At 34.5% G+C, this 23,427-nt stretch overlaps 1 protein-coding gene across 7 annotated transcripts in view; it reads left to right on the top strand.

The window, feature by feature from the left end:
* Window positions 1-23,427, top strand: part of NTNG1 (netrin G1) — a 433,794-nt gene that overhangs the window by 12,511 nt on the left and 397,856 nt on the right. The gene's annotated exons all lie outside the window — the stretch shown is intronic.

Genomic DNA, 23,427 nt, shown 5'->3' with positions numbered 1-23,427 from the left:
ACATTGAATTTGGATTCTAGAGAACCTGTTTTCAGGGATTGTTAGATCTATAATCTTTCTGTGTTATAGGAGTTTGCTTATGGACTTAAGAATAATATGTTTTCTCCTTGGAAAGAAATTACCTTTTTTTTGACCTAGTTTTCCAAACCTATCTTTCATTGGACTCATTTCCAGTAGTCCATAGGTTCTGACAAACAACAATAAAATTTAAAAAAAAAAAAACAAATATCAAACTTCAAAATCATTAATTTGTAATTGTGGGCTCACTGTTTAGAAACCCTGCCACACAGAGACTTTATAACCATTAGAATCTAGGCCATCACTCAAGTGCCTATGTCTTCTGTGGATTTCAGTTAGTTTTTCAAGGAAGAGCACAGGGTTTATGAGGCATTACCTGTCAATGCTTAATTTGTACTCCTTAATATGCATATTATTGGCATAATGGATTTAATAATCTATCATCTAAATGAATACTTTGGGACTATTTGTATGCGAGTTATAGACCAAGTCAATGATAATGGCTTAAATATAGGCACACAATTGCTCCTCTGCAATTCTGGCTTTTCCATAAAACTCTATAGCATAAGGATTCCTGACACAAGACTGTAAAGCTGTCTCAGGACTGTGCCGGCTCAGGCCTGCTTAGGTGCTCCTTAGCCCCAGGATTTATGGAAGTCAGTAAAGTCATTTGTGTTATGACTTACTCAGGCTCCTCACTTCTCTCCTTTCTGACATGCTCATCCATAACTGTTCCCTCAGAGTCATTATGGCCTATTATATCAATGTAGCTGCCATACACACAATTGTGTGTTTAGCCCCCGTATGTAAATATTTTGCTGCAAAGTAGTTTCAGAGACCACTTATCCAATTGGTAACACCCTTGTTAGCAGCAATAATAGCGAGTCCAAGGACTGAGGGGGCATGCTGAGAACGAGGACTGGTAATCGGTCTTGTTTAGCTGAGTGTGGAGTCACATAAACAGCACATCCTAGACTTATCCATATAGTGAGTCGACATGTACGTGCTATATAGTACTGTTGAGGTTCAACATTCCCAAACTAAAAGCCAGACTCAGAAAATATTAAAACATTTGCAATTGTTTCCCCCACACACACACACACCTCAGAGTCTCTGGGCTATTGGGAAAATAAACCTTGTCTCTGTTATCTATTACCCGTGTTTCCTTTATTTCTATTAATATTCTCTTTGCAAGTGATTTCAGTCACTTTGAATGAGAAATGTATTTATTTAAAAGTGAAAACAAATAAAGAAAATGAGGCATTATGGGTAACTGGAAAGAGTGTTGCATTTGGGGCCATAAGGTGTAGGTTCATATCTGAGCTCTGTGTGACCTTGAGAAAATTACTTTAACTGAGTCTTAATAAACCTTGTCCATAAACTGAGAAGGAAGTAAGATTAAAGGATCTCCAAAGTGTCACCATCTCTAAATCAATGATCCTGTTATCTCTCATAACTGATACTGAGTTAACAGTTAACTGAGTATCAGTTAAGCAAATGGACTATTTTGTGAGGGCTGGAACATTTAAAAATTGAGCTCATTCAATCTAAGAAAGTGAATTTCAGTGTTTACCTATAGAAAAATACAGTTACCCTTTCCACATCAAGAGATTAGAGATAGGGCAGCTCTGCAACCTGGGAAATCTGCATAAAATTTTTGTATCCTTTCTTTGTAACAGAGAAGTCTGATGTTTTTCTTTTTCTTTTATGGGGTGTTTATAGTACCTTATTGTAAGATTTGGGCTAAGTATTTGGTTATAAGTTCTATGTCCTCTGGTGGTCTTTGAGTATCTGCAACTTAAGCAAAACTTATACAATTTATGCCCCCAAATTCTCATTTAGTTTCTTATGCTAATCCATGATATATTGAGACCTGGATGGAGAAGGTCACATTGTGAAAGGATTAACTACATGGGAGTGAAATGTGGACAACATCAAGAGTTAGGTGGCTTGATTTCTAGTCTTGCTACTGTGTTGGACTCATCTTTGTATGAGAGGGACTAGGGCAAGGAGTGATTTTGTTTAAGATCTTCTTTCCTATGCATACTCCCTAACATTCCTACTGTCACCCCCATTCCCACCCCAGCTCTAAGATTCTACTATTTAATAATCTTTGGTACAATGTATTCTAGAGAACCATGCTATTTATAGTTAAATTACTGGGAATAAGAAAAAAAAGATGCTATAGTAATCATCAGGTGAATTGTTGAATATATTGAAGAACTTATGCTTTTTTATCTTTATTTTTGAGATAGTGTGGATTAAGTGACTTAACTTAAGGTCACAATTATTAAGTGCCTGAGGTAGGATTTGAACTCAGGTCTTTGTGTCTGTGGAGCCAGTGTTCTATCTACTGCAGGGTGGATAAAATGGATAAACTCTATTCGATTAGGTGCCCCAACTTATACTTTTTTTTGAACTTTATATATTTCTTAACCAGTTCAGGTTATGCACAGAAGGCTATTTATTGTCTGAATATGAATGTTGTATTAAGGGTTATGTAGTGTGAAGATAGTGGAAAACATGCTGAATTTGGAATCACATGTCCTATGTTCAAAACTTACTTATGCTGTTTGTTAATGTTTGGACGAAGCACTTTACTTTTATGGACCTCCATTTCCTTCATCTGCAAATTAAGGATTTGGATTAGTTGAATTCTAAGATCTCTTTCAGTTCCAAATCTATAATTCGAAGTAGAGCATCATAGTATAATAATTCCAACCATGATACTCAGTATTAATTTATTTCTTATCCTTCATCCAAGCCAATTAAGAACACTAGGTAAGAGAACTGACTGTGTCAGAAAATTCAAGATCATTTTAGTGATGACAACATCAATTTGCATACATGGTGCTATCACATTATGAGCCTTCCTGAGATCTGAGATGACAATAAAAAGCCGGAGATTTGCTCTTTGTGTTTAGACAAACTTCTCTGTCACATCTCAATGCAACGCCCCAGTGGCTTAAAAATGGTAAAATTATCTGCAATTATCTCCAGCCTGCAGCTAATTTTCTGGAGAATTTAAACTGAAGCTTTGAAAAGAAGCCCACAGACTGGAGAAGTTGGTGCATTTATACAATTTATGAAACTGAAGTGCTGATGACAGTCGAAATGTGAGCCCCTGAGTGTTGCTGTGAATTTCACAGCCAATCAAAATGGAATTAGGAAACAAAGATTATTAAAAAGTCTTCTGTGAACATAATTCTGGCATAATATTATGAGGTGGACATTAAATGTTTCCCTTTGAGACTCTGAGCATCATTAATGCCGCGTGCCTTTAATTACAAGTAGGCTCATATGACTAAAAAAGAGCAAAAATAAAGCACTCTGTGGTATAGTTAGCAAGATTGTTACAATGTTTGTGGAAATAATTAAAAGGGAGACTATTTTTCGAAATAACTCAGTCACAATTTGAAACAAAAATGAATTTTCTTGAGGAAATATACTAATGTATTCATACATATTCGATAAGCATAGCCATCAACCCTAATAGTGCTATTAAGGATTGTTCTTATGACATTCCTAAATCAATTGCCATTAAGGGGGAGGCAGGAGGTGGAAAACTTGGTTATTTTCGTTTGTTCTAAATATTAGATGTTAAGCATATTTTCCTCTGTTAAAATGGAACTTACAAAAAGTGCAGCAGATTAGAAGCAGAGGAGAAACCATTAGACTTTTCTATTTTCAGAAGAATTGGATGGCTTGAGGGATTGAATATTATATAGGCTATAGAGTTTCCTGCTTGAAATTGATGGTTTTGAGATCAGCTCAGGTTGCCATCTGGTGGCTATTTGGTTGCCTCTGAGAAATTAGCATTCTCATTGAAAAGGTATCAATAACAGTTTCCCTAAAACTGCATATGAAAGGGAATTTTTCAGCAGACATCATAACTATATAAAAATAGTCCCTATTCACATGTGATATCTTTCCAAAAAATGAGTAAACTTTTAAAGTAAGGGACAAGGTTTCTTTCATTTGGATTGCTTTGCCCTTCATTATATCAGGACAATGGTGTTAAAACATCTGTCAGTTTTATTTTCCCCTCTTCACCCTTCTAATCCTTCACTAAGGTCACTTACTTATTGGCTTTTTTTAAAGAAAAATTTCCTCTCTGGTCAGGGTACTTGTATTTGAAAGCAAAATCTAAGTCCAAAATATATTACTTCTTTGGAAACTGTAGAGGCAGATTAATTTTTACTAAACCACCACTTTTTCTTGCTCAAGAGTCTTCAAGGAGTCTTTCCTGCCTACTGAATCCTGAGAATGCTGTAACTAATAATTTTAGCATCCAAAGCAATTCAATAGAGGCAGGGGTGTAGTATGTATGAGAAGGATACCATGAGGTGCCTTCTCAGGATTCTGGGGAATAAGGGGGAGTAGCATTGTACCTGGTATAAAACCAGAGCAGAAAGAAGCTTTCCATTTTAACTAAATATTTTTATTAACTAAATGATGAACTTAATTATTTCTATGCTGCAGAGGGAATGCAAGTGAAATCAGAACCATGTAAAACTTCATTGATATGAAACAAACAAAGTAATGATTGTCCTCCCTTAGTTACTGCTCTGACTGAATGGACTAAATATTTCTATCTGAATTCTAAATGACCAATATAACTGTATGACTTTATTTTGCATTACTTCTTAATACAAACTTTCCATTCCATTCAGCCTATCTTTTTGCCTCCTTGTCTTTTGCTGGTACTACTCTGAATACCCTTCTCTTTCTTTGTTTTAAACCATATGTAACCCATCCTTCAAGATCTACACTAAGTGAACTTCACTGACAAACCAGCCCATGATGATCTATCTCTTGCTTTTCTAATTCTATATTTCTCTGTTTTGTTTATCTATACTATGCAATAAACAGTATATGTTTTCTGATTTTTTTTTATTGTAGTAATACTTATCACTTTATTATATCAGTTTGTCAATATGGTGTAGTGGTTAGAGTTAGGAAGTTTGTGTTGAAACCTAGCTCTAATACTTATTTGCTGGATGTGTGTGCCTGCGTTCTTTAGTCTTTAGGGACTGGCTGCCTCTATACATGCGCACTTTAATTATGAAGTCTTGATAGATTGAACATAAAACTCATTTTTAACCCAAAGTTTTATGTATGTCTTATGTCTTCTCTCTCAGCTGATTTAAATTCCTAGGAGATCATGCTTTCTATAATATGATATACTGTAAACAGAACTGAGCTTAGGTTCTGGATTCAAATTTGGGTTTTTTCATTTATTATCCTAGGCAAATCATTTATTTTCTTAGGAAATTACTTTTCCTTAACCAAAATTAAGTAATTGAATCAGACTACAAAGTTCCTTTGTTGTTCAGTCATGTCTACCTCTTTATTCCCATGGACAAAGTCCATGAAGTTTTCTTGGCAAAGATACTGGAGTGATTTTCCATTTCTTTCTTTACCTGGTGCCCATTTCCTGATGAGGAACTAAGGCAAATAAGGGTTAAGTGTTTTGACCAGGGTCATATATCTAGTAAGTGTCTGAAGCTGGATTTAATTCAGTGCTCTATCCACTGTACCACCTAGTTGCCCACTATGTTCCTATTTGTCATTAAATCTGATTCTTCTTTTGTATCCCACAGTGACCAGAAGAGTATTAGGTGCATAATACGTACTCTGTAAATACTTGTTTGCTAATTCAACCTATATATAAAGGATGCTCTATTTTCCTCCATATTTATAGCTTTCTCGATCTGATTTTACAATGAATGTATAAAAGCCTTGTCTTCTTGATGTAAAGAAGGAGATTAAAGGTATCTTTAATCCCAGATCATAGTTTTGCAGCTGGGTGAGACCTTACAGATTGTCCCCTTCATGGTTAAACTACTGACCTTGGACATGCTGCATGTGTTGTTGTCTTGATTTGGTCATCTGGAAATATATGGGAAAAAAGGCATATTACAAAGTGAGAGAAGAAGATAAAACAGCTTTCTCCTTAAAAATGGACAAGTGATTTTCTTCTCCTTTATCTTTATTGCAAGTTTTACTTTAGAAACATTAGTTATTTAACTATTTTCTGTTGATTGCTCCAATTCTAACTTCTTTTCTGAAGCTCATTGAGTTTTTAAAATCATAATAAAATATTCTGTATGCAAGATTTGCATATGTCACTATATGTGAGTTAACCAAAACAAACATGAATGCTCCTTCCCTAGAAGAAGATCTTCAAGAAGACTCTGCCATATCCTTTGCAGTGACTGCTACATTTGGTGACAGAGCAATAATGATATCAGATAGATACATGGGGCAGAGCCTTCTGGGTGCCCCCTTCTTGTAAAGTCCGCTGCTCCTTGGGCAACAAAATAGGCCAAAAAAGCCCTATTATTTTTCAAAAGATCACAGTTGCCTTTTTGGTCTCTTAAAGGGATGATTGCTAGTCCTGAAAGAAAAAAAATACATGAAAAAACAAAATATTGCATATAGGAATGCTTCTCCTTTTAACAGTGGCTGACAAAATCTCAGTTGGTCTTCATTCTCCAGACCAATGAATAGATTGGTCTTCTGTGAATTATTTTGTACTTCAGAGTTTCTTTTCTTGTGAAAGAGGAAGGAAATTATCAAAGCCACTTCATAGCAGTCAAAATGAAAGAAAGCATATTGGAACCTGGCTGCTTGCAAGGTTCTTTCCAACTTGCTGGTAATGTACAGATCCTTATAGCTTCCCTCCTGTGAAAATTAAAGATGTGGGTTGTGGGAAGAACCAGAGTTGGCTTCATTCTTTGACCTACTTTAAGACCGGCTTCTAAAATATTAAATGCTGTATTAAACTGGGCATTTGTTTTCATACAAGGATTTTCTTTGAGATGTTATTTAGAATTCTGGCAATTATCAATATTCATGTGCTGGATGTGGTGGTGCATGCTCTGTAATCCCTGATTCTGAGGAAGGCTGGGACTGGTGGATCACTTGGGCTTGGAAGTGCTGAGCTACAGTAGGCTAAAGCTCATTAACTATACTGTTTGACATCAATATGGTGAGCTCTTGAGAGCAGTTGTCACCAAAATGCCCAAGAAAGGGCATAGTGGTCTATGTTGAAAACAAAAAAGCTCAAAGACCCTGTGCCAATCAATTGTGAAATTATCCCATGAGTGGCTACTTCACTGGGCAAGACAAGGAAACCCAACTTCAAAACAAATAAGCAAAATAACATGTTCATAAATAATTTTTAAGTATCTTTTTGAAATCATTTTAAAAATAATTTTTAAAAAAGAAGCCATTGAAGATATTTTAGGTTTCTTTTGTATATTGTTCTGTCCTTTGCTGAAATGAGAAAATGAATAATCAAATATAATTCCATGGATGTTTCTTGGTTTGAATATGTCTGACTGGTTTGGGGAATATTGTAATAATCATCCTGTATCTGACTTATGCAAGTAAGATTTCATAAAGTGTAAAGATAAAAGTGAGAAGATGAAACTTACTTAGCAACTTGAAAAATGATGAATCCTTTGTTTTAGGAAAAGTTCATTGAGTATATTAACAGACTTTGTGCATATTCTGGCCTCTATTACAAAAGAGTAATGAAAATTAAGATGGTCTTTTGATCTGACAAGCAGATGGAAGAGTGGCAAGTCTGGGAGATAGGAGGAACAGGCTCAAATTTCTACTTTGTCACTTATTAGATACATGAATGTGAGGTGAGGGGACTTTTTCACCCCTGTGGACATTAGTTTTCTCCTCTATAAAATGAGGAAGTCATATTAGGTGGTTTCTAAGACTCCTTCAAATTATAGTGATTTATTTCTTTATGTAACAACTTGGGCAAGTAAGGTTTATATGATGCTTCAAGATTTGCAGAAATGATTTCCATGTATTATCGCATTGGATGCTTAGACTAGTCCTGTGCTATTATTATACCATTTTAGCAGATAAGGAAACTGAGTATAAGAAAGACTAAGGGACTTGCCCCATGTCACACAGCTGGTAAATGAAGCAAGATTTTATCTCATTCCTTCCTGACTCCAAGTATAGCTCTCTTGGCACTGTGCCACCTTACTACCTCTATTTACAGACATGTTCATACCATCCAATAGGAAGGGTTACAGTATCCCAATTATAGTAATTACGGGTTACAAGAAACTGTCATGTTTTCCATAGTGACATTTAAGGTTAAGACTACTTTAGATTTTGAAGGCTTAGGGCTAATTGTGCAGGAGGATTACTCATGTCAATTATTTTCAGTGTGGGCAATGATTTTGTCTGCTTTTAGAAACCACCAGGGAAGGAAGTACATGTTGGGCACCAGTTCCATGGGAATTGGCTGGAGAAATTCCTTAAAAGCATCAGTGACAAGAGAGTAGTATCACCAGATGCATTTGTGTCAAGTAAAAGTGTTTCTGTCTCTTTCTCTCTGTGTCTTTCTGTCTCTGTCTGCTCTCCCTCTGTCTCTGTCTCTCTCTCCACTCTGTGTGTGTGAATGTGGGCTCACACGTGTACATATGTGTGTCTATGCATATATGTATTATGCTGCCAAAGCCTGGACTACATGCTGATGGACCTAGTTTGAAAAATCTAGGTATTTGAAACCTATATGACATTATCCCACTTTATTTAGCATTATTTCATATTGCTCTTGTCTCTGACACATTCTGATGAAATGTTTCTGGGCAACTTTTTCAACCTGTTAGTGCTCTAGGCAATTCTCCAAAATGCTAATTTAACTAATCTAAGAGTATAGATTTATAATCTGTAACTCTAGATCAATGAAATCCCAGGCCCAAGCCCTTTCCTATGCCCCTTCTAGCACCCTTTGAACAAGTCAAACGCTCTCATTCACCAGATCTAAACCTTTATTTCCCAATCCCATTCTCTTTCTCAGGCTGTCCTCCATCCCTGACATTTATTCCTTTCTCTTCTTTCCTTTTCCCAATTTCCTTAGAATCTCTAGCTTCTTCCAAAGCTTAGCTCACATGTCATTTCCTTTGCAAAACTTTTCCTATCTCCTTAGTCCTTAGTGATTTTCCCATGAAATTACATTTTATTTCATTATCTGCATTCAGAATGTTTCCTTCTCAGTAAAATGTAACAAGCTCTTTGTGGGCAGCTACTCTCGATTTTTAGCTTCAGCATCCATGACAATTACCTGCAAAAAGGAGTCACTTCCTAAATATTTTTTTATTTTGTATTTATAATTATTTAAAACTTTTTAAATTTCACTCTTCAAAAGTATACCTTATCATCTGGACACTAGAAAAAACAATGGACTTGTCAGAAAACCCTTGATCAAATCCTGCCTTTGCCATTTACTCTCTGTGTGACTTTAGGCAAGTCAATTAACCTGTCTGGGTTTCAGTTGTCTAATTTTTAAAATGAGTACCAGTGAATTGTCATCTTTAAGATTCCTACTAACTCAAAGTCTATGATGACATGATTAGAGAAGAACTAAAATCATAAAATTGATTCTTGTTTTTAGAATTTTGAAACATTGTTTTTCAGTCATGTCTAACTCCTTGTGACCCCATTTGGGGGTTTCTTGCAATGATACTGAAGTGGTTTGCATTTCCTTCTCTAGCTCCTTTTATAGATGAGGAAACTGAGGCAAACAGGGTTAAGTGACTTGCCTAGAGTCACAGAACTAGTAAGAATCTGAGGCTAGATTTGAACTTATAAAGATGAATCTTCTTGACTCCAGGCCTGAACTCTATTCACTGTGCCAACTAATTGCCCATTATGAAATGTATTCTAGTGTGATTTCATTATTTTTAAAATTTGGGGTTTTTTAAGTTTAAAATGACCTTAGGAAATATGAACTCATGCACTTATATGATAGATGCTTTCATTCAAGTATAAATAACAAAATCATCTGTGGTATTCTGTATTCTTCTTTTGTTTTTTATTATAACATATTCATACCAATGGAAATAGGTTCTTGGAAATCAGAGAGGAAGGAACATATATTTACTTATTGCTCAGAATATGAAATCAGTATCTGTGGACTAGTTAATAAAATCACTCTTGTAGGAGAGGTGTTGAGAAAAAGTGTAGAGTTTAAATTTTTTTATGTTAATAAAACTTTACAAAATGTTATGCTAATAAAAACTGTTTACACAATCATTTCATTCACAGTCCTCCAAATATAGTATTATTTCTTGTAGTTTAAAAGGTGCTTTGGTGACTGGGTAATGATAGAGGCCTCGGAATCCTGAAATTTCAGCTTAAAGTCAAGTCCAAATTTTTAGAAATGTCGTGAGTTAATGGTCTTTTGTGTCAGGTATTTGGGGACCCAAAAGTAGTTATCTATGAGTGTAGCATCTAATAATTCTACTCTTTTAACTTATGAGTAGAGAGATGCCTATATATGCACATATGAATATGATAGTCTTTGCCATTGGTCAGTAATAATGACCTAGCAGTGGTTTTCAATTTGATGATATCCTGCTTACTCTGCAAAATGCTATATACATATTACCTCATATATCATAAAGGTAATGGTCCCATAGATGAAAACCTATAAATAATGAGTAACATTACTTAAGGATTTAGAAAGAATAGGCAGGATACAATTAACAATTAAAACTGTAGCTAAGGAATGTCTCTCAGAGATGATGAGATGAGCATGTAAAATTGTAGACTTAGAACTAAAGGATCATCGAATGCAATCCTCCCAGTTTATAAGGGTTCTGAGGCTCACGTTAAGGATGTCACTTGCCAAGGTTACACAGTTTGTAAATATTAAAGCTGAGATTTGATTCTATATCCACCAGCTCCAAATCCAGCCCTCTTTTTTTAATACCCTGTTGCCTTTTCTATGATTGTATTCTAATGGATAGAAAAAGCAGCAATAATTACTATTCACTTTTGTATTGTGCTTAAAAATTCACAACAAAACGAGAGGTAGGAGAAGCATTTTAAAAAATCAAACATGATTTTAATGGCTTAAGATAGAAGCTCTCTTTACTAATTGAGATCAGGACTATTCAGAACTTTTTAGTCTTACAGAGTTGCCTGGAGACTGAGTGTTTAATTGATTTGCCTAATTTGCTATATGGATTAGAGGCCTGAATGAATCCAGATCTTTCTGATTGAGACCAGTTCTGTATCCCATACATTATACTTGCTCTCCTGAAAGCATTATTATCCCCATTTTAAGGATTAAGAAACTGAGGAAATTTGACTCTCAGACAAATTATATAGCTAATTTAGGGTCACCTTGGTTTTTGAACCAGATTTCCTAATTCTAGATGTACTTGTTTTTCCATAACCATATGAGGAGTTTAGCTTTTCTACTTCTTCAACATTTTTACTGTAATTGTACAAAAAAAGGAAGGAAGGAAGATATGAAAGAAGGAAGAAAGGAAGGAAAGAAAGAAGGGAGGGAAAAAGAAGGAAAAAGGCAAAGAGAAGAAAGAAAAGGAAAGAAAGAGAGAAGACAGAAGGAAAGAAGAGAGAAAAAAGAAAGAGACAATAAAGGAGAAAGAAATGAAAAGAAAGTAAGAAAAAGAAAATAAAGAAGAGAAAGTAAGGAAAGAAAAGAAAATAGAGGGGGAGAAAACAAGGAGAAAGGAGGGAGGGAAAAAAGCAAGGAAGAAAGGAAAGAAGGAAGGAAGGAAAGAAGGAGGCATAAAAGGAAGGAGGGAGGGAGAGAAGGAAGGGAGGAAAGATGGAAGGAAGGAAGGAAGGAAAGGAGGAAGAGAAGGAAGGGCAGGAAGGAAGGAAAGAAAAGAAAAGAGAAAGAATTATACTGCTTTTAGAAAAGGGAGTGAAGTGAAGGCAAGGTAGATGAGGATGCTGCAATAGAAATAGAAATAGAAAATTCTCTATGGTCTTCACTGCCAAAGTCATGGACATCCAGGTGCTTGGGTACCCAGCTGAGAACATGTATCCTTTATTTTCATGCTGCTTGGAATAAGTTCACTGAAAGCTCTGTTCACAAGTCTGTGAATTGTCCTTGCCTTCTCTGACTTTGCTTCAGAGACCTATCAGACCATTGCCTTGTGAACTTTTGGCTTTGAGCCATGTAGCTATCACCCAAATAACTTTACAATGGTGGCTTAAAAGTAAATGAAATGTATTCAAAATAAAACAGTATTAAAATAATCTCCCTCGGATGTTGTGGCATTTGCATTGAGATTATAATGGCTCAGTATTTTAACAAAGGTATTAGACATGTCTAAAAAACAACATAATAACTCTTTCTGAAAACAATAAAAAAGTGAACAAATAAATATTTGTTTAAAAACAAATTCCATCAAAGACCATGTTATTAACAATGTTTCCACCGAGATTCAATGTGTCAGCACCAATGGAAGATGAAAGCTTAGTTTATTGGAAAAGAGTGATGGACAGATCCATACTGGAAACCTACATTTTGCTGCCAAAATCCTCTTTGTCACGAAACCATGTTACATCCTTGGGCTTTCCATTGTTCTTCAGATCAAATAAAATGAGGCATCTTAAATGTTGTCCTTTAGTTCATAATTATCAATGTGCCCCTGCTTGTGTCTCTCTCCTGTCTTCTCAGAGAGAATCAATCAAGGGAAAACAACAATAATAATAATAATACCTTCTTTCTTGCTACTTTGTTTCTTTGCCTTAATTGCCTGTGCACCATTTTCAGAAGAACATATGAAATGTTCAGGCTAGGGACCCATTCAACCCTATTATGCTGTCTCTTGATAATGAAAACAAAGGGATATTTTGTGGTTCACTTGAATGGTTGATTGCTGATACATCATTTTTCAAGTTTAGAGATTTGCCCCAAGCATACTTTAAAACCTTCTTATTTTGGTTGTCACATTATCAACTAATTTGTCAGCTAAGGATCTATGAATTCCACTAAATCTTTCTTGAATCTGTATAGATAGCCTCCCACTTCAAATCCATCAAATCACTTCTCATCTCTGATTCAGAAATTATTCTTTCAAAAAGTATGATTTAAGTATTTTTTAGGCAAGATAGTAGTATAGATGCAGTGAATTTGAGATCTCCAAACCCACTTACCTAAAATATCTTAATTAAAATAAACTGATAGAAACTTCCTAAAATTGCTTAAAACACTCCCAAACTGGAAGTTGTAGCTTATTTCTTCAGGCTGAGATTGAGGAGAACATAAGATGTAGTGTGATATATGTTAGGAAGCTCTTCTGGGTGGCAAGAAGAACTGGGTTCAAAGTCTATATAGGGCACATCTTAGCCATATGACTGAGCAAACGAACTACTCTCTCAGAATCCCAGGCAGTTCTCTAACACTATAAATTGCAGTGTAAAAACTGATGCATTGATAGGCAATTTCCTCCTCTAGAGTCCTTATATTTCTGGCTCAGGGATGGGAACAAGGGAAGATCATTGACTACCAACTGTGAATACTTAAAAGATAATAATGTAATTCAAGTCTATGTGTTTTTTATTGAATGACTAGGTATATGATTTTTGGGAAATCATTTAAGCCATCCTGACCTCAGTTTCTTTATATGTAGAATAGGGATGACAAAATAGAAACAAAATTGACTAGCAGTTAGAGCTAGTCAGAGCTATTTGATGATCAAGTGAGATAATGGAAGTGAAACTAATTTCTCCCCCAACACTGTACAAATGTAATAACAATTACCACCAATATTTACATAGCACTTTAAGATTTGTAAATCACTTCACAAATATCATCTCAATTGATCCTTACCACAACCCTGAGAAGCAATTGTAATTAATATCTCTATTTTATAGATGAGGAAATTGAGACAAGCAGAGGTTAAATGACTTCTCAGAATCATACAGCTAGTTAATGTTTGATATAGAATCTGAACTTCTTGATCCTAGGTCAACACTTGATCCATTTTTTGGATCAAGTGCCTTTAAGGCAGTAAGATAAACTTTTTGATAATTATTGCTACAATTACCATCATTCAATCCAATTCTGCATGGATTGATTGAATGCGTAATATATGTCTGTCACTCTGCATTTATAACAGCAAAAATGAAATTGATTCTGCCTTCAAAGGGCTTATATCTTACTGGTTTAATTCCTATGAGTGAGATACAGTGTTAACTCCTCTGAGGAGTGGAAGTCAAAGATCAATTCTTTCCTCTGTCAGAGCTTACAGTCTGATTGAATCTACAACTTTTAAGTCTAGAATGCCTAGAACATTTCAAGAAAGTATATGGTTAAGTGCTAGAGTAAGTGGTTCAAATAATTAGAATTGCGAGCTCAAGTAATTCTGCTCACAAAAGGGGACATGGCAAAAGGATAAAACTGAACATTGACAGAATATAGAGACAATTTAAACACATGCATCTCCAGAACCTCAACTGCACAGGTTTCTTGTTTTCCTGTAACACTGTCTGCCCTCATAATTCTCCCTCCTCTTTTAATGTGGTATTTACAATGTGATATTTCACTATCATTTCAGATGGATCGTCATCATTGCCCATCATAGATAAGATGACTATAAGCTCTTACAAATTCTATTTTCAAATTTATTTTCACTCAGTATAGCCATAGAAAATTTCAGAGGAAATCTGAATCTCAATATACTCATTCCCTAAAGATTCCAAGTCCTAGAATCATTTTTATCATACACAATCACTACAATGATCTTTTCAAAACAGGTATGCCCATCAGTGAAAAGGTAAAACTTCTTACTCAATTGGTGGATATTGGTCAGTACTTAGGTTATTGACACACTAGAGTCTTTTCAAGAATTAGGACTTTAGAGGCAGGTAAGCAGCATAATGGATAGATCACCAGCCCTGAAATCAGGAGGACCTGAGTTCAAATCTAGCCTCAGACAGTTAATACTTCCTAGCTATGTGACCCTGGGCAAGTCACTTAACTCCAATTACCTCAGGGAAAAAAAAAGAAATAGGACTTTATTTAAGAATATGGGTTACCACAGATAGCAACATGTTCTTGAGTACAAAGCATCTGATCTGAAGTTAGAAACACTGGGTACAGATACCAGCTATGTTATTTATTATGTGTGTGTCCTAAAGCAAGTAATTCAATCTACTTCTGGGCCTGTTTTCTCTTCCATAAAATTAGTGAGAGATGGAATACCATATCCATTTTAAATAAGAAAATCTCCTGGCTCTCTTTTATCACTAAATCCTGCAATTCTTTAATCTTGGGAAGGATTTCAGAAGTTATCTCCTGCAATTGTACCATTTTAGTCATTGGGAACCTGAGGTCCAGTGAGATGAAGTGCCTAAAGTTATACATAAGTAATGAGTAACTCAACTAAGATTTGAAAGCAAGTCTTCTATTGTCAGATCCAAAGGTCTTCTTATGTAACATGTAACTTTATAATCGATGCTATGATAAAACAGAAATGTATCTACCTAGCCCTTAGAAAACAGAAAAGTTTTACAGAATATTCTTCTTAACAGAGAAAGCAATATATATATATATATATTTGTAATATCATCAGATAAAATACTATCAGTTTTTTTTACAATAACACAAGGAAGGAAGACATTTGCTCCCATGACTGTGTTAGGAGACTGGGAAAAAACAAAAGTTCAGCATTTGAGGACCCTTATTTCTGCTCCCAGCTTAGCCACTAACTAGCTGTATGATGGAGCAAATCATTTCCTCCCTCTAAGGTGCAGTTTTCTCATCTATAAAAGGAGGGGGCTGGAATAGTTGATCTGCCAGCACTAACATTCTATAGGTTCAAGTTGATTTTCTTGGCCCATTTTAGAAAGATATAAATATGCTGCCCAAGAGTTTTCTAGTCTATTCATTCCCTCTTTAGGAAGTGCTCCAAAGCATAACGCCTTATTTCCTTTACCATCTTGCAGAGTGTGGTAGCTAAGTTGGTTTTGGAAAAATGAATCCCAGTCATGGGTGTTGTTTCATCCTTCTGGATGGCATTAGGTGTGTTGAAAGGCTGTCACTGAAATGTAATTAGATCTGTGAGTCTTGGGACCCCACAGTGTCAGAGGAATATTATAAGGATGACAAATAGAAAATTTAAAGTACTTGGAGATCTCTAGAGGAAAAGGGCTATGTAACTTCAAAGTATAACTAATGGCAACATTAATGTAGAATTGTAAGATTGTTGATATGGATACAATCTGGAATGCAAGATAATTTTCAAATGTCACCATGTTGGCTTTTCTTCCCCTTTTTTTCATTTTCTGAAAGCCGGCAATCAAACAGAAGGACTAATTGTGGGTAAAGTTTTCATCCTCTTTCAGTATCATTTTAAGAAAGGAAAATCTAAGCTCTTGTTTCTAAATTAATTTCAAGGGGAAAGAAGCTGCCAGTCTGTGCCAGTTTATAACCTAGAGTATATGTTTATAGCTAAGGAAGAATTCATCCAGTAAACACCACACTCCTGCAAGGAGAAGCATGTTTTTCTCATATGTAAATCCTGTGTCTCTTTAACATTCTGGCATGTTTTACATTTTTTCCCTTGGCAAAAACTGTCAGGAATCATCATTTTAACTCCTCAGTTTGCTTTTTACTGTCTACACCTGCTCATAAGCATCTCTGGTCTCCTGTGAAAAACAGAAGCCAGGCTGATTCTGGGTGACATTTACAAATGACTGAAAGAAAAATCTAACAGCAAACACCTAAAAAGAATGACTCATTTTTTTTTTGAAAATCACCATGTGGACGTCCAAAAGAACAAGTACAGCCTGTAATCTTCTTGACGGCACCCAAGACAACTTTCATGCATGATTTCTCTCTCCTGTTTTGTTCATCCTTATCCTCTCTGCTCCTTGAATTCCCTCCTCCAAACCCGAAACCTTTAGTTTCTTGGCGTCACTCAATCCACCTTGGGCAAGACACTTCATTTTTATATAATAATCTACAAAAAATTCATCTACAAAATAAGAGGCTTAGTCTCTTCTGAAGATATACAGTTATGGTCTAGGAGCCATGGGATGCCCCAGGGAAACCACACTACAATATAACCTATTAAAATGACTAGTTATTTTCTATTCATTTCATTGGATGATATGTGCAAATTATCAATACTTCTTAAATATTATTACTAGTACTTATTGAGTATTAGTAACACTAACTTTAAAAAACCTAGAAGTCCATAATTCACCAGAGCTACCAGGTCGCAATCTGCTTCCTTGCTGCACCAAACTGTATTTTTATTCTTATTTCACAGAATATCAGAGTTAGAAGGGATATTAAAGTCTTTATAACCTCAACTGTACCTAAAAAGAATACCCATTACACAAATGCAGTAAATGGTCATCCAGTCTTTGTTTGGGAGCCTCAAATTAGGAAGATGCTAGCCCCTTCCCCTCCATATACATATACATACCAGTCCATTACATCCTTGGATACATTCCTTTCCTTACATCAATTCTATAGTTGCCTCTTCATAACTTCTGTCTATTGATCACAGCTCTACCATCTGGGACCAGTGAGAAGAAATCCATTCCCTACTCCACATAATGACCTTTCAGAATACTTGAAGACAGTTTTCACATCATATACTTCCAAAGTCTTATCTTCTTTAGGATATATACCCCTAGTCCCTTACTTTTCAGAAGAAGAAATGAAACAGTCCCTTGAAAGCAATTTGATCTACACATAGTAATCTGTATGATTTTTGTATGTTTTGCCTCTATTCAAATTCCAGTTGCCTTGAAATTTACACTTGACAAATTTAAGTGAAATTTAAAATTATTCTTTGTGATTCCAAAGAGCAGAGATAGAAATAGCAGTTGGAAGATATAAGAAGGAAAATTTCAATTCAATAAAAGAAAAACAATGGCTCACTGAAATCATTGCATATAGGGATCCTTAAACATTACAGGATCACAAAATATTAGGGACTATTTAGTCCAATTCAGTCCTTTTACAGATAAAGAAGTGCAGTTTCATAAAGGTATGGTGCTTTCCCCAAACACAAAGATACTAAGTGGCAAAATCAGTACTTTAAGCTGAGTAGAATAAACATCTTTCAGGGAGTAGTTGAGGGACATGTATGGACATATATGTTGGTAAAGTAAAGACTAGTCAGATAGTGATATCAGTTTTTAGAATATTGCCAAATGGAAAAAGGAATAGAATTGTCTTCTTCTGCCACACAGAAAGGAAATAGGAATGATTCAACAAATATGTTTGTTAAGTTGCCCTTATGTGTAAATGTTATTGTGCCTCTCATGGGAGATATGAAAAGCAAAAATGCAACTGTTCTTGCATAAAAGCAGTTTATGTTCTCTGGGAGGTCAGTCTGTGGAGCTGATGTGTACAGACAAATGGAAGATTCAGAGAGGCTGATTTATGATATGATTTACAAATGTTAAGAAACTGTAAAAAAAAAAAAAAAACTTCCTAAAATTTAAAACTATCTTATAGTGGGGTGAAATTACTTGGAAGATAGTAGGTCCCTCTCCCTAGGAGATCTTGAAATGAAGATAGAATAAACACTTACCAAAGATGCTTTGGAGCAGTGGTGTCAAACTCAAATATAGATGGGGGCTATTAAATAAGGATCTCTTTGAACTACATATTGATTTAGACTTAAAATGGATTGCTATTTTATCTATATTTTATTGTATTTTTATTTATTTTGTAAAATAGCTCCTGATTGTATTTAATCTATTTTGGGTCCATTGGGAGTTTTGTGCTTGACATCTTGACTCATGAAAAAAAATGCCTTTTCAGGTGAGACCATATGACCCCTGAGGTCCTTGCATATTGTAGAATTCAGTGATTCTCATCATTCACTTTAATTTATATTCTCTGCTAGCAAGCTCTACCTGATTGACTGATGGAAATTCTATTCCTCTTTGATGTCAAACTAGATCCTTTGCTCTTCTTTCCCAGCAATTTTGCAACTTTTTATGTCATCTCTGCATCCTTTCTGAATAACGCAGCTTACATGTGGAAGATTATTAAATTTGTTCTTGTTACCTCAGTGGAGAGAACAAGAAATAATGGGTAGAAAGAGATTGTGGAGAGGAAGATTTGACTCCTCCACTCAAATATTTCATCTATGTTAATATTCCCTTCAGTTATTTACCCCATGTGACTTTTGCTTGTATCTTCCCATATATTTGCCACAAGAGATTCCTAGCAATTAGAACCTTAGAGAAACTTAATAGATTGTTTCGGGAGACAGTGATTTTCCCATCATTAGTAGAGGTCTTCATTTAGAGGGTGGATCATCATTTGTAAGGAATGTTTAAAGGGAATTTTTCATCAAGGTAAAGGTTATATTAGATGATCCCTTAAGCCCATTCCAACTTTGAGATTTTTGGTCTCATGTATCTATAATTAGAACTTTTCAGTTTTTGATGAGATCTCCACTTTCTGATTGTGGAAGTTGTTGAACTTTTGATGGTGGTGGTGGTGGTGGTGGTGACTGTGGTGATAATGCTAGTGTTGGTGGTGCTGGTGGTGTGTTTGTACATGTCTCTGTGTGTGAGTCTGTATAAATTTAAGAAATACTGATTTATTCATGCACTAATACAATACTAACTCTGATGGAACTAGACTGAGGAAAAATTGTAAATTAAGGAAAGCTTATTTTTTATACTTCCCTCATCAGTTCAAGAATTCATTTCACAAACTTTTCTAATCAGAGTACATACCAGATAACTAAGGATTACAAAATGTTAGCATTTCATTCTTCCCTCCTGATTTTCTCCCTACCTCTGCCCCAGCCATGGAGGAAGTTTCAAATAACTTCCTAACAGTTTACATTAATTAAATCTTAAAATGTGACTACTTTAAAGAGATTTTTCATTTTTACATGGATTTTTGAACATTCTAAATTAATAGGAAAGAATGACAGGCAGAATGTAGATTATACTTTTTTTTTTTTTTTTTTGGTTGGGAGGAGGTCTGCTTTAATGTCCATTCGAATTTTACCAATCTAGGCTGCCACCTATTACGCAAATTTTTATAAAGTCCTTCAGAGTGGATTAACAATTCAGATTTCTTAGATATAATCTCTGAGTTTGAAATCTAAAGGAAGTGAAGTTGATAGATGAAGAATACTTCCTTTCTGAAAAAAATTCTACTATGCATTAATCAACTATGCCTTTAATACCTACCTCACAGGTTTGCTATGAGGATCAAGTGATATTGAAAGAGTTTTGTGAACTTTTAAGCAAATATCAGTTATAATTATTTTGTATAATACTTCTGAAATTTTAAAGATTAAAGAACTACATAAATGTCAGTTATCATCATAATCAATCTCCTTTTTTCATTTTTTCAAAGAATTTCATGAGACTAGTCATTATCTTGCAATTATTCTTTTATATTTCATACTCTATAGACTATTACACACTTAAAATAGTAGATAAATGTTTTTTGGTTTAAAAAAATGAAGCTTTTATAGTGTAAGCTCATTTTCTGTGAGTTTCCTGAACATCTTCAGTACCACTTCAAGAACACACAGAACAAAAAGAATATATCTACTTTGAAATTTTATGACATGATTTCCTAGGTCTCTAAAGATTGAAAGATTTTTATTTCATGTGGCTTGGATATTATGAGTTTTGATATGGAAATATCTGTTAAATTATTTTTAAATTTTTATGAATTAATGTCTTGTCAACTGTGGACCACACTTGGGTCGGTGATAATAGTTTGGTTCCAAAATGATTTATTGGTTAACTACTCTAAGATTTTTGAGGTCTATATTTGTAGTATAATGATTAGTCATCTATAAGTCCATGAAATATATTTCAAGAGGAAAATCTTTTTGTAACTATTATATATCATCCTCGTTAGGATTCCTATATGCTGATGAACTCTGTTGCCCCTCTCCCAATATGTTTGATAGATTAATTTTAGGAGAAATATCTTTCATGAATTTACAAATGACTAATTGTCATACTATAAACCATATACTACAAAGCTTTGCATATAGTATGGTCATAGAACATTCAGTATTAGGTATTTAATAGGGAATATGTTTTAGTAGTCTGAAGTGATATATTACAGAGTTTTAATTGTTGCTTTGCATAATTTCCTTTAAACATTAAGTTCAGCTCCTTTAAAATAGCTTATATTTTTCAAGGTGGGGTCATGGTGGTGGTAGTGGTAATTTTTGTTTCTGAGGACTTGGTCCTGAATTACTATCATAATCACTTCTGTTTTCACAACCAAATGTAAACACAATCAGGCGTTTCATGTATTTTTTGTTCACATATTGTTGTCTAAGTTTATGTGGATGTCACCTATGTGGTATCTTGACTCTCAGTGATTGTCTTAGCTTTTTTACAAGCTTCAATTGAAAGGCAGCTACTTTTTATTATGTTTAACTATTGTCAGTCTTAACTATCAGTTTATGAAATGTCACTTTATTCCTAAGGTAATTTTGTATGTCTTTTTTTTTTTAATCAACTTATCTTGTGTGCTAAAAATGTCTATCTTTTTTTCCCTCCTTTTTGGTAAGGAAGTCTTAATTTTTCCATGAAAGTCTTGATGTTTGGCATTTGTTTTAATTAGTATTATATGTTTTGTGAGATTTATTTCTAAATCTGTTTTTAGCCTACTTGATAGTTCCAAGAATGTAGATTAAGATAGGTACTGCTTAACAAATGCTTTAGACATGCTATTTCCAATTAGTTTTGATTTTAGGACACTGATAAGTGTGCAGTTATAATTTTATGAAGCTTGGTATCTTTATTTTTAATATATTTTGAGGTATCATATCCATCAATTTGTTGGACATAATCTTCAGATTCAAACTCAAAATGTACAGTTTCTCTTTTAGGTGTGTATTAATATATTTATATTTGTCGAATGCAAATGATTTTGAATATCTTTGGATAATGATTCCATGAGACTAGGGAGATGTTTAATATTTATTTTTGTTTTTAGTGGGATTTTATGTCATCTTTACACATCAAGTGACATAAGATGTCTTTAGCTTTGAAGCCATACTCAGGTCCTTTGAGGAGATAGAATAATGGATTTAAGGCTAGGTAGAACCATAAGGGTCTTAAACTATTTCCTTGAATGATAGCATGTGCTGTATAATTTTTTTATATTTTTATGTTGGTGGCATGCTTTACACATGGTCAATTATCTATATGAACATAATTGCTCTAGCAAACATGCTATTGATATTTTGTATAGTTCAATAAGAACATGAATAAGCTATGAGTGTGGAACTGAATCGAAGGCTTCACAATAATAACTAAATGCAATATATATGTTGTGATGCTTTTATGAAAAGTAGTTCAGTAACTACTGCATTGATCAGATATTATTTTTGTTCTTTTAATGGAATTGATATTGGGTTTAGGTTTTCTAGTATATATCAACTAGGATGTACCAGTTCTCATAATGTTTTTATACTTTGTCACTTATTGTGAGAGAATTTATGCATGATGATATAGAAAAAAACAAACTTCTTTAAATTATCCTATTTTAATATAGATTTTCTATTAATTGAATTTTGTTGTTAAACTGAAAAACATTTTTTAAAAATACTAGTGTAAATAGTTTGATTTTCTTCTCAAAATCATTGGAAACATCTTCATTGTTTTAGTCATCTGTTGGGCTTTTGTGTAGTCTAGAGTTTGTGTTTAATGAAGATTTTCAATGTCTTAAGGTTCTTCAACTTCTTCTCTTCAGATTTTGTTTGTTCCATGATTTTTGCTCTTACTTAAAATAATCTATGTTTAGAGATGAAGTTACTTCTTACAGTTTGGGTCTTGCATTTGTCTTCAAACTTATTATCACTGTAACTAAGCAGTGCAGTGAATAGAACTTTGGGTTTGGACATAGGAAGAATTAAGTTCAAATCTAACTTTTTACAAGCTATGTGTTCCTAAACAAGTCCCATAGCTTCTGTCTGCCTCAGTATCCTTACCTGTAAAGTGAGGATAATCATAGCACCTACCTCACAGAGTTAGTTGCTGTGTAAACCAAATGAGAAAACATTTGTGTTTATCACAGTTCCCAGTTGATAGTAGAAAATTAATACATTTATTTCTTCTGCATCTCATTTTGGACATTACAAACTGCTTGTCAAAAAGCATCTTAAATTCAACATATCTGAACCATCTCATCTTTCTCTCTGAATTTTCTTTATTTCTCAGTTGCTAAGGGTTCCAACCTAGTATCATTCTTGACAGTTAACCCTTACTCTACATCTCAAATCTCCTGCTAAATTTTTTCATGTTTTCCTTCTCTCATCTCACAAACTCACCACACTGGTTGAGGGTGTCTTCATGCCGGTACTATTGGAATAGTTTTCTAGTTAGTTTCCCCATCTCAAGTTTCTCCCCCTCTTCAGTCTATCCTTCATTAAACTATCAATGTATTCTTCCTAAAGGATTGATCTTACCATCTCACCTTTTCCCCTCTTTCAGTAACCTTTAGAGATTCCCTTTACCTCTAGTATCAATTACAAAATGCTGTTGGGCATTTAAAACCCCTCATCCCCAGGTCCTATCCTACTTTTTCAGAATTATTATGCTTTACATTCTTCCACAAACTCTATAATCCAAAGACAG

This window comes from Antechinus flavipes, chromosome 4 (assembly GCF_016432865.1).
Source record: "Antechinus flavipes isolate AdamAnt ecotype Samford, QLD, Australia chromosome 4, AdamAnt_v2, whole genome shotgun sequence".
In the NCBI taxonomy this organism is placed as follows: Eukaryota; Metazoa; Chordata; class Mammalia; order Dasyuromorphia; family Dasyuridae; genus Antechinus; species Antechinus flavipes.
Note: the sequence above shows the minus strand (reverse complement) of the source record. Positions and strands in the feature narration are given on the sequence as shown.